This window comes from Dama dama, chromosome 17 (assembly GCF_033118175.1).
Source record: "Dama dama isolate Ldn47 chromosome 17, ASM3311817v1, whole genome shotgun sequence".
Classification (NCBI taxonomy): Eukaryota; Metazoa; Chordata; class Mammalia; order Artiodactyla; family Cervidae; genus Dama; species Dama dama.
Genome location: NC_083697.1, coordinates 27613790 through 27634833, shown reverse-complemented (window position 1 = coordinate 27634833; position 21044 = coordinate 27613790).

Genomic DNA, 21044 nt, shown 5'->3' with positions numbered 1-21044 from the left:
TATGTAAAAATAAAATATATTTCTACATATTAACAGTAAACAGAATATAAAAATCTTAAATATGGTACCATTTGCAATAAAATTAAAAAAAATACACTAATTACATTGGAATGTATCTTGTACAGGCCTTCTCTGGTGGCTCAGCAAAAAAGAATCTGCCTGCAATGCAGGAGACCTAAGAGATGCTGGTTCTATCCCTGGGTTGGTAAGATCCCCTGAAGGAGGGAATGACAACCCACTCTAGTGTTCTTTCCTAGAAAATCCCATGGACAGAGGCAGGGGACAGAGGCAGGACTGTAACCTAGCAGGCTACAGTCCATAGGGTTGCAAAGAGTCAGATACAACTGAAGGGACTGAGTACACATATCTAATAAAATATGCATAGCTCTATATGGAAAAACAAACATTTCTGAGAGTTTTAAAAAGACAAACTGAGATATATACCATGTTTCGCATTAGAATATTTCATATGTTAAAAATGTCAGGTCTTCCCAAATTAACCTTTAGATGCAACATTATCTTAACGAAAATCCCAGAAGTTTTGTTTATCTGTGGAAGTGGCAAATTGGTTCTAAAACTGATTTAGAAAATATAATGGTCTAAGAACAGCAAAGGCAATCTTGAAGAAAATGTTAAAGGACCTGCAATACTAGATGAAAAGACTTGATATTTAGCTATATGATTAAGGATATGAAAACTGATCAATGGATAAAACAGTCCAAAGACCGTCCATGTAAATAGAATCACCTTACATATAAGAAAGGCCACATTGCAATGCAGTGGGGAAAACCAGGTTTTATTAATAAATGAAGTTGGGCCAGTAGATGTTTATCTAGGGAAAAATATATTTTTACTGCTATGTTACATCCTATCACAAAGATGAAATCATTATGAATTATTAATATAAATGTGAAAATTAAAACAATAAATATTAAAAAAATAGTCTTATGATCCTGGATAAAAAAATGTCTTAAGACACAAATAGAGCACTTAAAAGGAAAAATAACAAATTGAACTACAGTAACATTTAAAACTTCTCTTCATCAAAGAAATCATTAACAAGTGAAAAGGCAAGCCACAGATTAGGGAAACAATATTACAAATATATAGTATATACATGACAAAATACATAATACATTTATATGTTTATCTACATTATGGTTATATATTATGTATTATATTTCATCAGATATATATTTGGTACACTGTATATTGATACATTATATATCACATATTACATATTATATTATGTATATATCTGACTAAATCCTTATATACAGATATAATGACAAATAAAATTATATTCATTTTGATCTTTGTACAGGATTCAATATTTACACTGTGAAATGATTACACAAGTCTAATCAACTATAATTACCTTGTTGTACATTACCAGGAAAAAGCAATTCTTCTTTAATGAAAAGGAATATGCATGACTTTTATTTCTGGAAATAAGATTTTTTTAAATCAAATTAATCACTTGGTCCTCACTTCCAATAATGACCTGGAAGATAATTTAAACCATTCTTCTCATAATGGACAATTAAAAGACATTTTTTAAAGATTTACTGTCTTCTTAAAAGATGAGACATTATATAGTTGACATGATATTCAGCAACTATCAAGCCAAGACTCAAGACTCATGGGACCCTAATCAAGGTGAGCACTTGGACTATTTGGTTAAAATTCAGTCTGGTGTCCCATGAAATACAAGTCTTGGTGAACAGGCTTGCTTTGTGCTAGGAGCCTGAAGCAACTTTGGACAGCAACTTTGAGTAGACTTATATGCAGAGTTCCTCATGAGAAATGCCGGGCTGGATGAAGCACAGACTGGAACCAAGATTGCTGGGAGAAATATCAGTAACCTCAGATATGTAGATAACACCACCCAAATGGCTGAAAACAAAGAGGAACTAAAGAGCCTTGTGATGAAGGTGAAAGAGGAGAGTTAAAAAGCTGACTTAAAACTCAACATTCAAAAAACTAAAATCATGGCATTCAGTCCCATCACTTCATGGAAAATGGATGGGGAAATAGTGACAGACTTTATTTTCTTGGGCTCCAAAATCATTGCAGATGGTAACTACAAACATGAAATTGAAAGACACTTCCTCCTTGGAATAAAAGCTATGACAAATCTAGACAGTGTATTCAAAAACAGAGACATTACTTTGCCAAAAAAGGTCCAAATAGTCAAAGCTGTGGTTTTTCCAGTAGCCATGTACAGATGTGAGAGCTGGACAATAAAAAGGCTGAGCACTGAAGAATTGATGCCTTCGAACTACAGTGCTGGAGAAGACTCTTGAGAGTCCCTTGGACTGAAAGGAGATCAAACTGGTCAATCCAAAATGTAATCAACCCTGAATATTCATCAGAAGGACTGATGCTGAAGCTGAAGTTCCAGTAGTTTGGCCAGCTGTTGCGAAAAGCCAACTTATTAGAAAAGACCCTGATGCTGGGAAAGATTGAAGGCAGAATGAGAAGGGGATAACAGAGGACGAGATGATTGGATGGCATTACCGACTCAACGGACAAGAGTTTGAGCATACTCTGGGAGATGGTGATGGACAGGGAAGCCTGGTGTGCTGTAGTCCATAGGGTTGCAGAGTCAGACACGACTGAGCAACTAAACAACAAAAATGTAGTGACTCTGTGGACTTCTTCCATCCCCCAACTTCTCCTGCTGCTCAATCTCTTGGTCACCTAACTCTTTGCCACCTAACTCTTTGCAACCCTATGGGCTATAGCCCACCAGGCTCTTCTGTCCATAGAATTCTCCAGATAATAATACTGAAGTGGGTAGCCATGCCCTCCTCCAGGGGATCTTCCTGACCCAAGTATCAAACCCTTATATTTTACATCTCCTGCAGTGGCAGGCAGATTCTTTACCACTAGCACCACCTGGGAAGCCCCTAGCTGGGGCTTGTTATTCAGTTCAGTTCAGTTGCTCAGTCATATTTGACTCTTTGTGATCCCATGGACTGCAGCATGCTAGCCTTCCTTGTCCATCACCAACTCACGAAGCTTGCTCAAACTCATATCCATTGAGTCGGTGATGTCATCCAGCCATCTCCTCCTCTGTTGTCCCCTTCTCCTCCTGTCTTCAATCTTTCCCCATGTCAGGATCTTTTCCAATGAGTCAGTTCTTTGCAACAGGTGGCCAAAGTATTGGAGTTTCAGCTTCAGCTGAAACTTTCCCCCAATGAATATTCAGGACTGATTTCCTTTAGGATGGGCTAGTTTGATCTCTTGGCAGTCCAAAGGACTCTCAAAAGTCTTCTCCAACACCAGTTCAAAAGCATTAATTCTTCAGTGCTCAGCTTTCTTTGAACACTCTCAAATCCATACATGGTTACTGGAAAAACCATAGCTTTGACTAGATGGACCTTTGTTGGCAAAGTAAAGTCTCTACTTTTTAATATGGGGCCTAGGTTTGCCATAGTTTTTCTTCCAAGAAGTGAGTGTCTTAATTTCATGGCTGCAATCACCATCTGCTGTGATTTTGGAGACCCAAAAAATAAAGTCTCTTACTGTTTCCATTGTTTCCCCATCTATTTGAAGGACTAGTCCCTAAGATAAGGTAAGAAAACTTAACTAAACTTTAGTTAATTCTTCATAAAGAGCTAACAACAAAGAGCCATGAACTTGTGTCTTCACATTATGGTGACTTTTAATGGATTAAAAGTTTTCCAGACTGAACTTCAGGCATCCATGTCTTACCTTGGATTTTGCTTATTTATTCAACTAAGCAAGTGTGTAGAATATTTGTCTCAGCAAAGCCTTTGAAAAGTATTGATGTAATTAAGATATAAACCAACAGTCACTGAGAAGCAGATTCTAACAGGAGACATATGATAGAACTTGTACACAATTACTACAGTATAGAGTATTATAAGTATCCTGTGAATAGCAGAGAGTCCCAAGGAACATGGAACAATCAGTGCCCTGTTAAAGGAAAAGCCAGTAACTGAGTCGAATGCCCAGAATGGAGTTGGATTTCACAAGGTGAAAATAAATTATTATTATAGCTAAGATTGCATTGTTTTAATATGTGCCATCCACTAGTTTATGCCCCTTATGTGTGTTGAGTTATTTAATTTTCATCTATCTTTATTTAATATGATATATTTTACTACTGGACCCAATTTACAGATGAGAAAAACAAGGCACAAAACAGTTCTTCTACCTTTCAGAGAAGTAAATATAAACTTCTCGTAGGATGAAGAAAATATACGATGAGAAGGCTGTGGAATAGATACCTATGCCAAGTGAATTGTGATGCACTTATTATATTTATTAATACTATAGGAAACCACAAATGCAACGTTTTCCAAGATGAAGTTCCACTTTTGGAAAATTTCATAAAATGCATTTTTCTGTTTGGTAAATACTTAATACTAATTAAATAAATCATCATAAAGTGTTCATTTGTTGTTTTTAAGTATTACTTTCTAATTAATGATATAGGAATAGTAAGCCTATCAAGAGGGGTTAAAAAATTGGGGCTCTGCAAAAATGGGAGAAGATAAGTGGTTAGCCATATATTACAGTAGATCCCTCTTAATGGCTGAGACTTAAGACATTAAGAGAATGGTGAATTCCTTATATTTATCATTCTAAAAAGTTGTAAAATTATCACTGTTAAGAAATCAATAGGCTCCATCTCCCCATTTCTTACTAGGAAAGAAAACTATCAAGGTTAGGCATTTTGTCCTGTGTCACACAGGATGGTTATTGTCCTGAAATAGATGTAAGATTCTTTACTCCCTGAAACCAGTTCACAAGTGGGATGGTGTTAGCCCCCAGAGATTCAGTCTCTTGCAAATCAGATGAGTATGAAACACCCACCGATTTCAGAACCAGCTCCACAGCTGGAGAGCCATCACACCTCATAAAACATGATGAGAAACCTAGAAGGATCTCACCCATGGAGGTGACTATTACACTGGCATTTACAAAGCAATGGATTATTTTCTCCTTTGTGGACTTCTCATTTTCATTTCTGTTGTTGATACCTTGTCTTACTGCATGAAAAAATAAGTGAATTGCAATCACATGAAAGTGAAAAGTGAAAGTGAAAGTCGCTCAGTCGTGTCGGACTCTGTGCCACCCCATGGACTATACAATCCATGAAATTCTCCACGCCAGAATACTGGAGTGGGTATAGCCTTTCTCTTCTTCTCTGATAGTTCAGTTGGTAAAGTATCCGCCTGCAATGCAGGAGACCCTGGTTTGATTCCTGGATTGGGAAGATCTGCTGGAGAAGGGAAAGGCTATACCCACTCCAGTATTCTGGCCATGTGTTAAATATGTATTTGTATTACCACATTATAGAGGATTCCCAATCAAGGGGTATAAACGTAACACCACAATGTCAGGTACCTGTAGCATCTGTTGTGTGTTAATGTGTGTGACCAGTCACAGTTATCAGCATTCCCCAAGTATTAAAAATATGTAAGAACTTATGCACTTTGCACTTCTCTCTGAATTCATGGAGTTAGATCACCCCCCCCCCCAATGCTAATCACTTTATTCTAAAATGAGAGGACCTATGGCTCACACGAGGGGATATCCAGTAGGAAGTCACATGATGACACAAACAGAATCCTCAAAGAGATAAATTTCTGTGAACACTAAGCTGCAGTGACAGAGGAAGAAAATATATGATGAGAAGGTTGTGGTATAGATACCTATATTCAGTCAAGCTCACACAAATGGACAAAAAGCAAAGCATAGAAGCTGGCTATGAATCAAACATAATAAGAATTAACATTTATCAAAAGCCTGGTGTGTGGCAGGTACATCACATCTATTATCTTTAAACTGTACAATAACCCTACACCAGACACAACTGTGTTTTCAGTAGACAGATGTGGAAAATGGGCTTCTTCAAATAAGGTGATTGTGTGCAGAAACTCACAATTGCAGGGGTGGTTTCAGAATTTCATATGGGCAGGTATTATAAGTGTCAAGACATTTAAGTGGCAAGGTTTGAAAGTGCATTTTATATAATTCTCTGGATTATACTAAAAATGCAGGAAAGGACATACAAAATCACCTGAAGGGTGAAGCTGAAGCCACCAATGCCTTGAGGTTGCCAACACCACTTATGAGAGTGATGCTAGGACCCACACCCCTGGCCTGACTGCTTTAATATGTTTGTTGTTCACTGTGTGATGCTGTCTCCTAAACTGCCAGATTCAGCATCGTAAGAAAGTTGAACTTTGGGTAATTTCCAAAGAGGAAAACTGAGTTATGAAAACCTCTCTCCTGAGACTCCCCTGGTGGTGAAGTGGTTAGGACTTCACCTTCCAACACAGGGGATGTGGGTTTGATCCCTGGTCAGCGAGATAACATCCTACATGCCTCGTGGCAAAAAAAAAAAAAAAAACAAAAACCCATAAAACAGATACAATATTGGAACAAATTCAACAGACATTAAAAATGGTCCACAACAATGATAATAAGAATCATCTTAAAATTTTTAACTTTTAATATTTTTGAAAATTATTCTTAATTTTATCTTTTAAATTCTTTAAAATAAAATTTTAAGATATACAAAAAGGATCTTCATGACCCAGATTAACCATGATGGTGTGATCACTCACCTAGAGCCAGACATCCTGGAATGTGAAGTCAATGGGCCTTAGAAAGCATCACTATGAACACAGCTAGTGGAGGTGATGGAATTCCAGTTAAGCTATTTCAAACTCTAAAAGATAATGCTGTTAAAGTGCTGCACTCAATATGCCAGCAAATTTGGAAAACTCAGCAATGGCCACAGGACTGGAAAAGGTAAGTTTTCATTCCAATCTCAAAGGGCAATGCCATAGAATGTTCAAACTACCACACAATTGCACTCATCTCACATGCTAGCAAAGTAATGCTCAAAATTCTCCAAGTCATGCTTTAGCAGTACATGAACCATGAACTTCCAGATGCTCAAGCTGGATTTAGAAAAGGCAGAGGAACCAGAGATCAAATTGCCAACATCTGTTAGATCATTGGAAAAGCAAGAGAATTCCAGAAAAAACATCTACTTCTGCTTTATTGACTACACCAAAGCCTTTGACTGTGTAGACCACAAAAAATTGTGGAAAATTCTTAAAGAGATGGGAGTGCCAGACCACCTGATCTGCCTCCTAAGAAATCTGTATGCAGGTCAGGAAGCAACAGTCAGAACTGGACATGGAATAGACTGGTTCTAAATTGTGAAAGGTGTATGTTGAGGCTGTATATTGTCACCCTGCTTGTTTAACTTATATGCAGAGTACATCATGAGAAATGCTGGGCTGGAGGAAGCACAAGCTGGAATCAAGATTGCCAGGAGAAATATCAATAACCTCAGATACAGAGATGGCACCACTCTTTTGGCACAAAGTGAAGAGAAACTAAAGAGCCTGTTGATGAAAGTGAAAGAGAAGAGTGAAAAAGTTGGCTTAAGCTCAACATTCAGAAAATGAAGATCATGACATCCGGTCCCATCACTTCATGGCAAATAGATGGAGAAACAATGGAAACAGTGACAGACTTTATTTTCTTGGGCTCCAAAATCACTGCAGATGGTGATTGCAGCCATGAAATTAAAAGACACTTGCTCCTTGGAAGAAAAGCTATGATCAACCTAGACAGCTTATTAAAAAGCAGAGACATTACTTTGCCAACAAAGGTCCATCTAGTCAAAGTTATGGTTTTTCCAGTGGTCATGTATGGATGTAAGGTTTGGATCATAAAGAAAACTGAGCACTGAAGAATTGATGCTTTCGAACTGTGGTGTTGGAGAAGACTCTTGAGAGTCCCTTGGACTGCAAGGAGATCCAACCAGTCCATCCTAAAGGCAATAAGTCCTGAATATTTATTGGAAGGACTGATGCTGAAGCTTAAAGTCCAATAATTTGGCCACCTGATGCAAAGAACTGACTCATTGGAGAAGACTCTGATGCTGGGAAAGATTGAAGGGAGGAGGAGAAGGGGAAGACAGAGTATGAGATGGTTGGATGGCATCACTGACTCAATGGACATGAGTTTGAGCAAGCTTTGGGAGTTGGTGATGGACAGGGAAGCCTGGCGTGCTGCAGTCCATGAGGTTGCAAAGAGTCAGACATGCCTGAGTGACTGAACTAAACAGAACTGAATCCTAAATTACAAACAAAAACTTCTCTTCTAAAAAAGGAAGATGCCTATTAAATGGTTTCATTACTCTGAAAATTCTTTGTTGCTCTCTGAAGTTGGAGGTCCCAGCCATCTGTGCCTGCCCAGAGTCTCCTAGACCTACTCATGGCTTGAGCCCCTGGGCACACTGAGGCTCAGTACTCCAAGAAGCACCCAATCAGTACAGTCCTTCCAGCACCTGCTGTGGATCCAGTCCAAGCTTCCCACGGGTTTCATCTGCTGATTCTCACAGCTATACGTCCAAGAGCTCTTTCATTAGCAGACTGACAATAACAGGATCTGCCTTAAGCTCCACGTCAGCAGATATGTGATGAGCACATAAACCACAAAAAGGGAAAAAAATGTTCTCATATGCCACAGTCGTACATGTGGGACATCCCCGTGTCAAACTCCATTGCCAAATAAAATACAGAATGCCTAGTTAAATTTTAATTTCACACAAGCAATGAATACTTTTAATATGAGTATAAATATATCAGTATTAGTATAAATATTACTCTTTATAATTTATGTCCATGAGATATTTTACATACACTTATCCAAGCCTCAAATTTAATTAGACATCCAGCATCTGATTTGCTAAATTTGGCAACTCTACCTATGAGTAGTCAGGCATAAGACCTAGTCTCTGACCTCAAGGGGCCTAGTCTTGGGGAGTCAGACATGCAAAACTCAATTTAAAAGAAAAGTGATATGTTCTCATTTAAGATGTTATGAAGTGCTTTGGGATCTCAGACCCAGAAATGCCTAATTTTGAATGGGGGGAATAAAGACACAGCAATGGCTTTTTAACTAGTTGGCTGTGTGCAAGGCACGAGGAGCTAGGGAAATGGGGCATAAATACAGGCAAAAGTAGTAAACTATATAAAATAAAAATGTCAGAAATATCATAAGGGAATCCATGACTAATCACTAAATAGTTTGCGAGTAGTGTTATGTCCGAGGGCCTCACTTGTTGCTTCTTACACTGCTCATTGGAAATAGATCTGACTTCTATAATCAGAGGAGAGTTTCTCAGAGACTTGGATAGAAAATCAAGTGCGTTCTTGCTCCCAATGCATTTTACACATACTCATATTACCTACTCCTTAAATCTCTCATTAATATTTCTGTGTTGTCTTTTAGGCTATGCATTCCTCATAGGCAAGGTCTTTTCTTTTCATTCTTTTTATTTCCTAAGCTCCCAATTAACATGTGTTACAGTGCAGGTACTCAGCAAATACTGAACTGACTTAGTTTGCAAGAAATGCCCCTTCAGGGGAAATAAACTTACTGTGCTGAAAAGTGAAGTGATAACTGTGCACATAACCTGCGTGTATGTTTTTTGTGTTAACATGCAGGATTGCCCTAACCCTAACAAACAGTATGCCACAGAGGCCTGCAGCTACAAAGTCATTATTTAGTTTTAGTGACACTGACAATAATGAGGAATGAAGAAAACTTGCATAATAGGAACAGAATTCACAAACCAAAATTGTTATAGCATAGAAGAATGTTCACTTACGGTTACACTATTGCATCGTAAAATAAGCTTTTATCATTTTAATTCCTCCCCTTCCGAGTTTTATATCTCCAATCACTTAATCTCATGCATGTTACCTAACGTACTAAATGACCATATTTCCATCTTGATATTTTGAATTCTTTTTTTGTTCTTTCTATATTATTCTACTTTTTTTCAACACAAAATGAAATATTATATATGCATACTCACAGAAATATATGCAAATATAAATCCCTGGTGGCTCAGTGGTAAAGAATCTGCCTGCCAGTGAAGAAGATGTAGGTTCAATCCCTGGGTCAGGAAGATCCCCTGGAGAAGGAAGTGGCAACCCACTCCAGTATTCTTGCCTGGGAAATCCCATGGACAAAGGAGCCTGGTGGCTTAGAGTCCATGGGGTCTCGTGGTAATTGGACATGAAGTAGCAACTAAAGGACAATAGCATATATATGTAAAGCCTGAAAGAAGAGGCCCATAAAAGCGAGGAAAGCTAATTAATATTAATTGATTATAGTTATTTAAGGAGAAACAGATTTCTTGTGCTCTTCTCTTTTATATATTCCAATTTTCAGCAACTTCATTCTATTGGTCATTCTTAGTTATAATTATCTACATTATTACCACTTATTTTGCCATTATCCTTATTAAAGCAACAAAATGTATATGCGTGTGTGTGTATTAGAGAGGGACATGTATAAGTATATAGCGTGGGACAATGTATTTTAAATGTATATTTTGTATGTAGGTACAAATATAAAATGCATAAACTGTATATATATATGGTATAACATGGATGATATTTTTAAAAATGTTCTGTGTATGCACATAATTTTGCTTGAAAATGAAGTTTGATATTAAGGTGCAGATTCATCCATGTTTCATAGAATACCAGGGACACTGTGGGTGCTTAATAAATGTTAAATAATAGTAGTCTGCCTTTATCAGTTTATTCTCTACTGCAATTAAGTGATGGGGTGCCAAATTATGTATCAAGAAGTTTTTATTAGGTTATATTTTTTCTAGGCAGCAGGTGCAGGATTTACAATGTGTTATGCATTATAGATCTTCCTCAGAACAACTTACGATTTGGTTTAAATAGATAAAATTCTGACCTAGATCCTGCAGTGAGATTGTCATGGCTAAAAGCAGCAGTCAGCCTATCTGCGTTTGCTTTCTTTCTCTCTTACTCTAATTCAATATCATTATTTCTTGTGAAAGAAATGAGGCTTCTGCATTTCTGAGTAAATTATTCTTGCCCTTAAAACTGGTAAAAATTCACCATGCCAATTTTAAGTTTTGGTATCAGCAACTCTTTGGTGAGTTTATTTTCTATTTGTATTTGAGATGTATTTTGCTGAGTGTTTTTAAAATTTTAGACTCAAATATATACTACATTTTAATTGTCACAAATAAAAGACATACCATTTCTAAAGCAGAGTGACAAAAGGAGAGGAATTATTTTGTTTGAAAGAGAGATGGCGGGAAAATGAGGCACTGATACAAATTAATCATAAAATCTTAGAGTGTATCCTAGATACCATCTAGTCTAACTCTTCATCTAAAGACATCCTTTTGAGGGAGAACAAGACGGCAGAGGAGTAGGTGGATGTGGAGTACATCTCTCTCCACAGATACATCAGGAATACACCTTCAGACCCAGAAGTGCATGCAGAACACCAGCTGGGAGTGGACAGGAGTACCTGACCAGAGGAAAAGAACATATAGAACCTCACAAAACTCAGTACGATGAAGAAACTAGGGGTAAAAACACGAGTGTTAATAGGGCTGGACCTGCCCTCTGTGGGCGGGGGAACTGAAGCAGGCAGTTGATCCCCACATTGGGGCAATTGTCTGAGTCAGAGGAGAGACATTTAAGGCCTAGAATGAAACAGCTGACCTGTGGCAGCCTAAATGGAAAGAGAATCAGACAGTTCTTACCACAGCCATGCATACCCCGGACACGGACGAGGGTCCCCTGGAGGGCGCAGAGGCTGGGAGCTGGAGTTTGGGGAGTGTGGAGTGATCCCAAGGCAAGGGCTGCTGTTGACTGTGGAGAGACGGATGGAGGGGCGGTGAGGGAGGAGACTATGACGGGAAGGCCTGTGGAGGAAAGCCGGGCAGCCATGTAAGCAAGGCGATACTGCTGAGTCAGGTGTAGTGGGTGGAGCCATCATCATTATAGCCTGTCTCTCCCCACGTGCCAGCATCCAGAACTGAACAATAGAGACACTGGCCCATCAAACGCACCTGAGCACTGAACTACACAGCAGGACCCCACCCAGGGTGCCCCTTTAAGTGCCTGATGCGCCGATCTACAGAGTAGGACCCAAGCCAGGGGGCCCCTCTATGTGCCTGATGCGCCAAACAACAGAGAAGGACCCCAGGCAAGGGAGCCCTCTAAGTGCCTGAAGGGCACTAAGAAAGACTGGCCCAAGAGGCCTTCTGATGGCCAGCTACAAGAGGCTCGAAAAAAGACTCTGATAGGGCCACAACTCCTGCGGCAGAGGCAGTCCATGTCCCTGCACACTTGGCGCCACCAGGGTCCCCACAAGCCAAGCAGCTGTGCCCCTTTCACGCTCAACTCTCACTGGGGCAGAGCTGCCACAGGCAAAAAAAAGTCTTGTGTCTGTGCGTGCAGGGTCACTTCGGTCGTGTCTGACTCTTTGCCACCCTGTAGACTATGGCCTGCCAGGTTTCTCTGTCAGGGACGGGGGTTCTCCAGGCAAGAACACTGGAGTACATTGGCCAACACTGGCTGCCATACCCTTCCAGAGCACTATATTTCCTGCTGCCCTAGCCGCCAACCCCCTGAGTACCTGGTGCTGCCAGAACCCCTGCAACCCAAGCAGCTGCACCACCTCCAGGCCTGGCCCTCACAGGGGCAAACCCAAGTCCCCCAGGGCAGCCTCAGGAGCAAACCCCAGTGGGCAAACCACATGCAGAGGAGGAAATAAAACCACAACTGAAACCCAAGGGCAGTGTGGCTAAGGAAGAAGACCCAAAACCGTCCCACCAGCTGTACAAGCTGCAGATTAAATCCACACGATGAACTGGGCAGACTCTGTGCCTATGGAACATATAAAAGGACACTGGGAGCTCCCACAATAGAAAACACACTAGTTCTGTTAGCTGTGGACAATGGAGGCAAGAATACACAGGAGTAGGACCAGGTCAGAATCTGAGCTGCCCCCACAGCAGGTCCAGAGATCAGCACAGTGTTTGAGGGCATCCTAGGGAGGTGAGGTGTCCTGTGACTCCCAGCGAAGGAAAGGACTCTGACAGCAGTGACTCAAGAAAAACATTTGTTATTCCTATGTTTTGAATTGCTCTGTAGATTCTTTTGGATTTTTTTTAAACCTTTTTTTCCTTTTTTCTCCCTCCTCTATTGTAGTTGCCAATTTTATTGGCACTGTGACATCTAATTAAGCTTTTGAGCTTTTTTTCCCCCTCAGTCACATTTTTTATTGCTGTCATAAACCTGTGCCTCTATGTTGGGCTTTTGCGGTTCTGTGGAGTTTTCCTTTTTTCTTGTAGTTAATCTTTAATGTATGTAAATCTTCTTTATCTACCTCTATTTAACTTTGCATATCTATTCTTTTTTAATTTTCTTTCTTTCCTTTCAACATATTTGTTAGTTATATTTTCATTGCTCTATTCCCCAATTGGCACCTCACTCTAGTTTTGTTTTCCAGTTTGTGCTTTAGTTAGTTTCGTTCTGATAGATATAATTTTTGGATTCCTTTGTTTGCCGGGTCAATCTATTGTACTCTATTTTTATTGGACTGTTTGGAATTTGCTTATGGGTGTATATTTATATGTGTGTATTCAGTCACACTTTTTATTGCTATTATAAACCTCTGCCTTTACCTTGTGCTTTTACAGTTCTATGGAGTTTTCCTTTTTTCCCCCTTTTCTTCTTCTTTTTTTTCTTTTCTCTTTTTTATAATTTTGAGTTTAAATGTTTTTAAGCCTATTATATTTTTTCTACATTTATTCCTTTGTTTGCCTTTCCTACTGTTTTTTCCCCTTGCAGTTAATCTTTGATGTATATATATCCTCTTCATCTACCTCTATTTAACTTTGCATATCTATTCTTTCTTAGTTTTCTTTCTTTCCTTTCCTCTCAACAATTTGTTAGTTTCATTTTCATTGCTTTATTCCCCAATTGGTACCTTGCTTTATTTTTGTTTTCCAGGTTGTGGTTTAGTTAGTTTTGTTCTGGTGGATATAATTTTTGGTTTCCTTTGTTCACTGGGTCAATCTATTGTACTCTATTTTTGTTGGGCTGTTCTGATTTTGCTTATTGGTGTATATGTAATATTTGTATATTCAGTCACACTTTATATTGTTGTTATAAACCTCTGCCTCTAGGTTGGACTTTTGCAGTTCTGTGGAGTTTTCCTTTTTTTCTTTCTTCTTGCATTTTTTTTTCTTTTCCATTTTTTATAATTTTAATTTTCAATTAAAAAAAAACCTATTATATTTTTCTATATTTATTCCTCTGTTTGCCTTTCCTACTGTTCTTTACCCCTTGCTGTTAAATTTTAATGTATACAATTCTTCTTCATCTGCCTTTACTTAACTTTGCACATCTATTCTTTCTATCTTTCCTTTTGTCTCAACATATTTGTTAGTTTTGTTTACATTGCTTTATTCCCCACTTGGCAGCTGGGTTTGGTTTTGTTTTCCAGTTTGTGTTTTAGTTAGTTTTGTTCTTAACTGGTAAATATAACTTTTGATTTCCTTTGTTCACCAGGTCAATACACTGTACTTTATTTTTTTGAACTGTTTTTACTTTGGTCATGGATGTATATGTATATTTGTATATTCCATTATTTTAATTATTACTTGCCTGATTTTTTAAACTGCCATTTGTCTGGGTTTATCTTTGGCTTCTTGTTTTTGGATATTTGTTTTAATGCCATAACAAACCACTTAACACCATAACAAACCAAGTGTGGAATCTTCGTTCCTGACCAGAGATCAAGCCCTGAGCCTTTGGAGTGGGAGCACTGACTCCAAGACCCTAGACTACCAGAGAACTAACTGTAGGGAGTATCAAATAGTGAGAACTCACACAAAGGAAACCACTTGAATACAAGACCCAGCATCACCCAACCACCAGTAGCACCCTGTGCAGGACCCCTCATCTAAAAAACAAACAAAACAAAAATACAAACCCAATCATCAGCAGACAGGATTACCACCTCACTCAGCCTTGCCCATGAGAGAAAAAACAAACAACAAACAAATACTCAGCACTAATCTCACCTTATATGAAGCTTACACAAACCACTGGACAAACCTTAGGAGGGCAGAAACCAAAAGGAGGAAAGAAGTCAACCCTGAAGCCTGGGAAAAGGAGACCTCAAACACAATAAGTTAAAAAAAATAATGAAAAGGCAGAGAAATACTACACAAATGAAGGAACAAATTAGAAACACAGAAGTCCAAATAAATGAAGATAAGATAGGGGAAAAAAAAAAAGAAAAGAAAAGAAAATAGGAAAACTACCTGAAAAAGAATTCAGAATAATGATAGTAAAGATGACGAAAAACCTTGAAAACAAAATGGAGAAAATGCAAGAATCAATTAACAAAGACCTAGAAGAATTAAAGAATAAACATACAGAGACAAACAAAACCATTACTGAAATTAAAAATACTCTAGAAGGAATCAATAGCAGAATATCTAAAGCAGAAGAATGAATTAGTGAGCTGGAAGATAAAATGGTGGACATAACATCTGAAGAGCAGAATAAAGTAAAAAGAATGAAAAGAACTGAGGATAGTCCCAGAGACCCCTGGGACAATATCAAATGCACCATTTGAATTATAGGGGTCCCAGAAGAAGAAGAGAAAAAGAAAGGGTCTGAGAAAATTTTTGAAGAGATTGTAGTTGAAAATTTCCCCAACATGAAAAAGGAGGTAGTCAATCAAGTCCAAGAGGCACAAAGAGTCCCACACAGGATAAACCCAAAGGGAAACACACCAAGACACACACAAATCAAACTAACAAAGACTAAACGCAAAGAAAGAATATTAAAAGCACAAGGGAGAAGCAACAAGTAGCATACAAGGAAACCCCATATGTTTCACAGCTGATCCTTCAGCAGAAACTCTGCAGGCCAGAAGAGAATGGTAGGATATATTTAAAGTACTGAAAGGGATAACTCTACAACCAAGATTACAGTAACCAGCAGGGATCTCATTCAAAATTGATGGAGCTATCAAAGGCTTTTCAGACAAGCAAAAGTTAAGAGAATTCAGTACCACCAAGCCAGCTTTACAACAAATGTTAAAGGGACTTATATAGTCAAGAAATACAAGAGAAGAAAAAAGATCTAAAAAATCAACCCCAAACAATTAAGGAAATGGCAATGGGAACATATATATCAATGATTACTTTAAGTGTAAATAGATTAAATGCTCCAACCAAAAAACACAGACTGGCTGAATGGACACAAAAACAAGACCCATATATATCTATATCTATCTATATCTATATCTACAAGAAACCCACTTCAGACCTCAAGACACATATAGACTGAAAGTGAGAGGATGGAAAAATAAGATTCCAAGCAAATGGGAGGCAAAAGAAAGCTGGAGTAGCAATCCTCATATCAGACAAAATAGACCCTTAAAATAAAGAATATTACAAGAGATAAAGAAGGACACTACATAATGATCAAGGGATCAATCCAAGAGGAAGACATAACAATTGTAAATATTTATGCATCCAACCTAGGAGCACCTCAATACATAAAACAAACACTAAAAGACATAAAAGGAGAAATTGACAGTGACACAATAATAGTAGAAGACTTTAACATCCCAGTCACACAGATCATCAAAACAGAAAATTAATAAGGAAACACAAGTCTTAAATAATACACTAGATGAGATGAATCTCATTGATATCTTCAGGGCATTCCATTCAACTGCAGAAGAATACACCTTCTTCTCCAGTGCACATGGAACATTCTCCAGGATAGACCACATCTTGGGTCACAGATCAAACCTCAGTACATTGAAGAAAATTGAAATCGTATCAAGCATCTTCTCTGACCACAATGCTCTGAGACTAGGTATCGACAACAAGAGAAAAACTGTAAGAGATACAAACACATGGAGATTAAACCACACACTTCTAAATAACCAACAGGTTACTGTTGAAATCAAAAGGGAAATAAAAAAATTTGTAGAAACAAATGACAGTGAAAACACAACCCAAAACTTATGGGATGCAGCAAACGCAATTCTAAGATGGAAGTTTATAGTAATACAATCCTACCTCAAGAAACGAGAAATATATCAAACAGACAACCTAACTTTACACCTAAAACAACTGGAAAGAGAAGAACAAAAAACTCCCAATATTAGTAGAAGGAAAGAAATCATAAAAATCTGAGCAGAAATAAATGAAAAAGAAATGAAAGGAACAATAGTAAAGATTAATAAAACTAAAAGCCGATTCTTTGAGAAGATAAACAAAATTGGCAAACCTTTGGCCAAGCTCATCAAGAAAAAAAGATAGTAGAATAAAATCAACAAAATTAGAAATGAAATAGGAGAGGTTACAACAGACAATGCAGAAATACAAAGGATTATGAGGGACTATTATGAACAACTATATAGCAGTAAAATGGATAGCCTGGAGGAAATGGACAGATTCTTAGAAAAGTTCAATATTCCAAGACTGAACCAGGAAGAAATAGAAACTATGAAAAACCAGCACTGAAATTAAAGCTGTGATAAAAAATCTCCCAAAAAACAAAAGCACAGGACCAGATGGCCTCACAGGAGAATTCTATCAAACATTTAGAGAAGAGCTAATGCCTATGCTTCCAAGTGAAGTAAAGTGAAGTGAAGTCGCTCAGTCCTGTCAGACTCTTTGTGACCCCATGAACTGTAGCCTACCAGGCTTCTCTGCTGCTGTTAAGTCACTTCAGTCGTGTCTGACTCTGTGCGACCCCATAGACAGCAGCCCACCAGGCTCCTTGGTCCCTGGGATTCTCCAGGCAAGAACACTGGAGTGGGTTGCCATTTCCTTCTCCAATGCATGAAAGTGAAAAGTGAAAGTGAAGTCGCTCAGTCATGTCCGACTCTTAGCGACCTCATGGACTGCAACCTACCAGGCTTCTCCGTCCATGGGATTTTCCAGGCAAGAGTACCGGAATGGGTTTCCATTTCCCTCTCCAGGGGATCTTCCCAACCCAGGGATCGAACTCAGGTCTCCCACATTGTAGGCAGACCTTTACCCTCCGAGCCACCAGGGAAGCCCCTATCCTTCTACTCTTTCAAAAAAATTGCAGAGGAAGGAACACTTCCAAACTCATTCTACGAGGCCACCATTACCCTGATACCAAAACCAGACAAAGACAACACAAAAAAAGAAAACTACAGGCCAATATTACTGATGAACGTAGATGCAAAAATCCTCAACAAAATTTTAGCAAACAGAATTCAGCACACACCAAAAAGCTCATACACCATGATGAAGTTGGGTTTATTCTAGGGATGCAAGGATTCTTCAATATATGCAATTCAATCAATGTGATACACCATGTTAACAAATTGAAAGATAAAAAGCACATGACAATCTCAATAGATGCCAAAAAAAAAAAAACTTTGACAAAATTCAGCACCCATTTATGATTAAAACTCTTCAAAAATTGGGCAAAGAAGGAGCCGCCCTCAACATAGTAAAGGCCATGTATGATAAGCCAACAGCAAACATTATTCTCAATGGTGAAAAACTGAAAGCATTCCCCCTAAGATCAGGAACAAGACAAGGGTGTCCACTTTCACCACTATTATTCAACATAGTTTTGGATTTCCTAGCTACAGCAATCAGAGAAGAGAGAGGAATAAAAGGAATCCAGATGAGAAAATAAGAAGGAAAGCTCTCACTGTTTACAGATGACATGATACTGTACATAAAAAAACCTTAAAGATTGTATCAGAAAATTACTACAGCTAATCAGTGAATTTAGCAAAGTTGCAGTATACAAAATCAATACACAGAAATCACTTGGATTTCTATATATTAACAATGAACAATCAGAAAGAGAAATTAAGGAATCAATCTCATTCACCATTGCAACAAAAGGAATTAAAGATTTATATATCTAGGAATAAACTTAGCTAAGGAGACAAAAGAACTGTACACAGAAAATTATAAGACACTAATGAAAGAAATCAAAGATGACATAAACAGATGGAGAGATATTCCATGTTCCTGGGTAGGAAGAACAATATTGTGAAAATGACTATACTATCAAATGCAATCTACAGATTCAATGTGATCACTATCAAATTACCAATGGCATTTTTCACAGAACCAAAACAAAAAAATTCACAATTCATATGGAAAGAGAAAAGACCCCAAAAAGCCAAAGCAGTCCCAAGAAAGAATGGAGCTGTAGGAATCAACCTTCCTGACTTCAAATTATACTACAAAGATACAATCATCAAGACAATATGGTACTGGCACAAAAACAGAAATATAGACCAATGGAACAAGATAGAAACCTCAGAAATAAACACATGCACTTATGGGTATCTTATTTTTGACAAAGGTGGCAAGAATATACAATGGGGAAAAGACAGCCTCTTCAATAAATGGTTCCGGCAAAACTGGACAGCTACATGTAAAATAATGAAATTAGAACACTTCCTAACACCATACACAAAGAAAAACTCAAAATGGATTAAAGACCTAAATGTAAGACTAGAAACTATAAAACTGTTAGAGGAAAACATAGGCAGAACACCTGATAACATAAATCAAAGCAAGATCCTCTCTGATCCACGTCCTAGAGTAATGGAAATAAAAACAAAATTAAACAAGTGGGACCCGATTAAACTTAAAATCTTTTGCACCGCAAAGGAAACTATAAACAAGGTGAAAAGACAACCCTCAGACTGGGAGAAAATAATAGCAAATGAAACAACTGACAGAGGATTAACTTCCAGAATATACAAGCAGCTCATACAACTCAATACCAGAGAAACAAACAACCCAATCAAAAAGTGGGAAAAAGACTTAAACAGACATTTCTCCAAAGAAGCCATACAGATGGCTAACAAACACATGAAAAGATGCTCAACATCACTCATTATTGGAGAAATGCAAATCGAAACCTCAATGAGATACCTCACATGGGTCAGAATGGCCATCATCAAAAAGTTTACAAACAATAAATGCTGGAGGGGGTGTGGAGAAAAGGGAACGCTCTTGCACTATTGGTGGAAATGTAAATTGCTACAGCCACTACGGAAGACAGTATGGAGATTCCTTTAAAAACTAGGAATAAAACCACCATATGACCCAGCAATCCCACTCCTAGGCATGTACCCTGAGGAAACGAAAATTGCAACAGACACATGTATCCCATTGTTCATTGTGGCACTATTTACAATAGCTAGAACATGGAAGCAAGCTAGATGTCCATCGACAGATGAATGGATAAAGAAGCTGTGGTACATATACACAATGGAATATTACTCAGCCATAAAAAGGAACACATTTGAGTCAGGTCTGATGAGGTGGATGAACATAAAACCTATTAGACAGAGTGAAGTGAGTCAGAAAGAGACAGATAAATATCATATTCTAACTCATATATACAGACTCTGAAAAATGGTACTGAAGCATTTATTTATAGGGCAGCAGTGGAGAAACAGACATAGAGAATAGATTTATGGACATGGCGAGAGGGGAGGAGAGGGTGAGATGTATAGTAAGAGTGACATGAAAACTTGCATTACCATATACAAAACATAGCCAACGGGAATTTGCTGTATGGCTCAGGAAACTCAAACTAGCTCAAACACCTCTCTAGCTCTGTATCAGCTAGAGGGGTGGGATGTGGCATGAGATGGGAGGGATATTCAAAAGGGAGGGGATATATGTATACCTATGATGATTCATGTTGAGGTTTGACAGAAAACAACATAATTCTGTAAAGCAATTATCCTCCAATAAAAAAATAAATTAAAAAAAAAGAAGTGCTCTTAACTTTATCCCCTTCATAAAATCTGTGACATCTGCAGATATACTTATTTGATGAGGAAGTCACCCCATCAAGGTCTTCTAAGCTTGTTTTCAAAAAGATAAAAGAGACAACCTTTACCTAGACTGTAATAAATAAAATCAGAAGTGAAAGGACAACTGATACCACAGAAATAAAAAGGATCATAAGAGACTACTATGAAAAATTATAATCCAGCAAATCAGATAATTTAGAACTCGATAAATTCCTAGAAACATACAATCAACCAAGAATGAATCATGAAGAAACATAAAATCAGAATAGGCTAATAACAAATAAGGAGATTGAATTAATAATTGACAATCTGTCAACAGA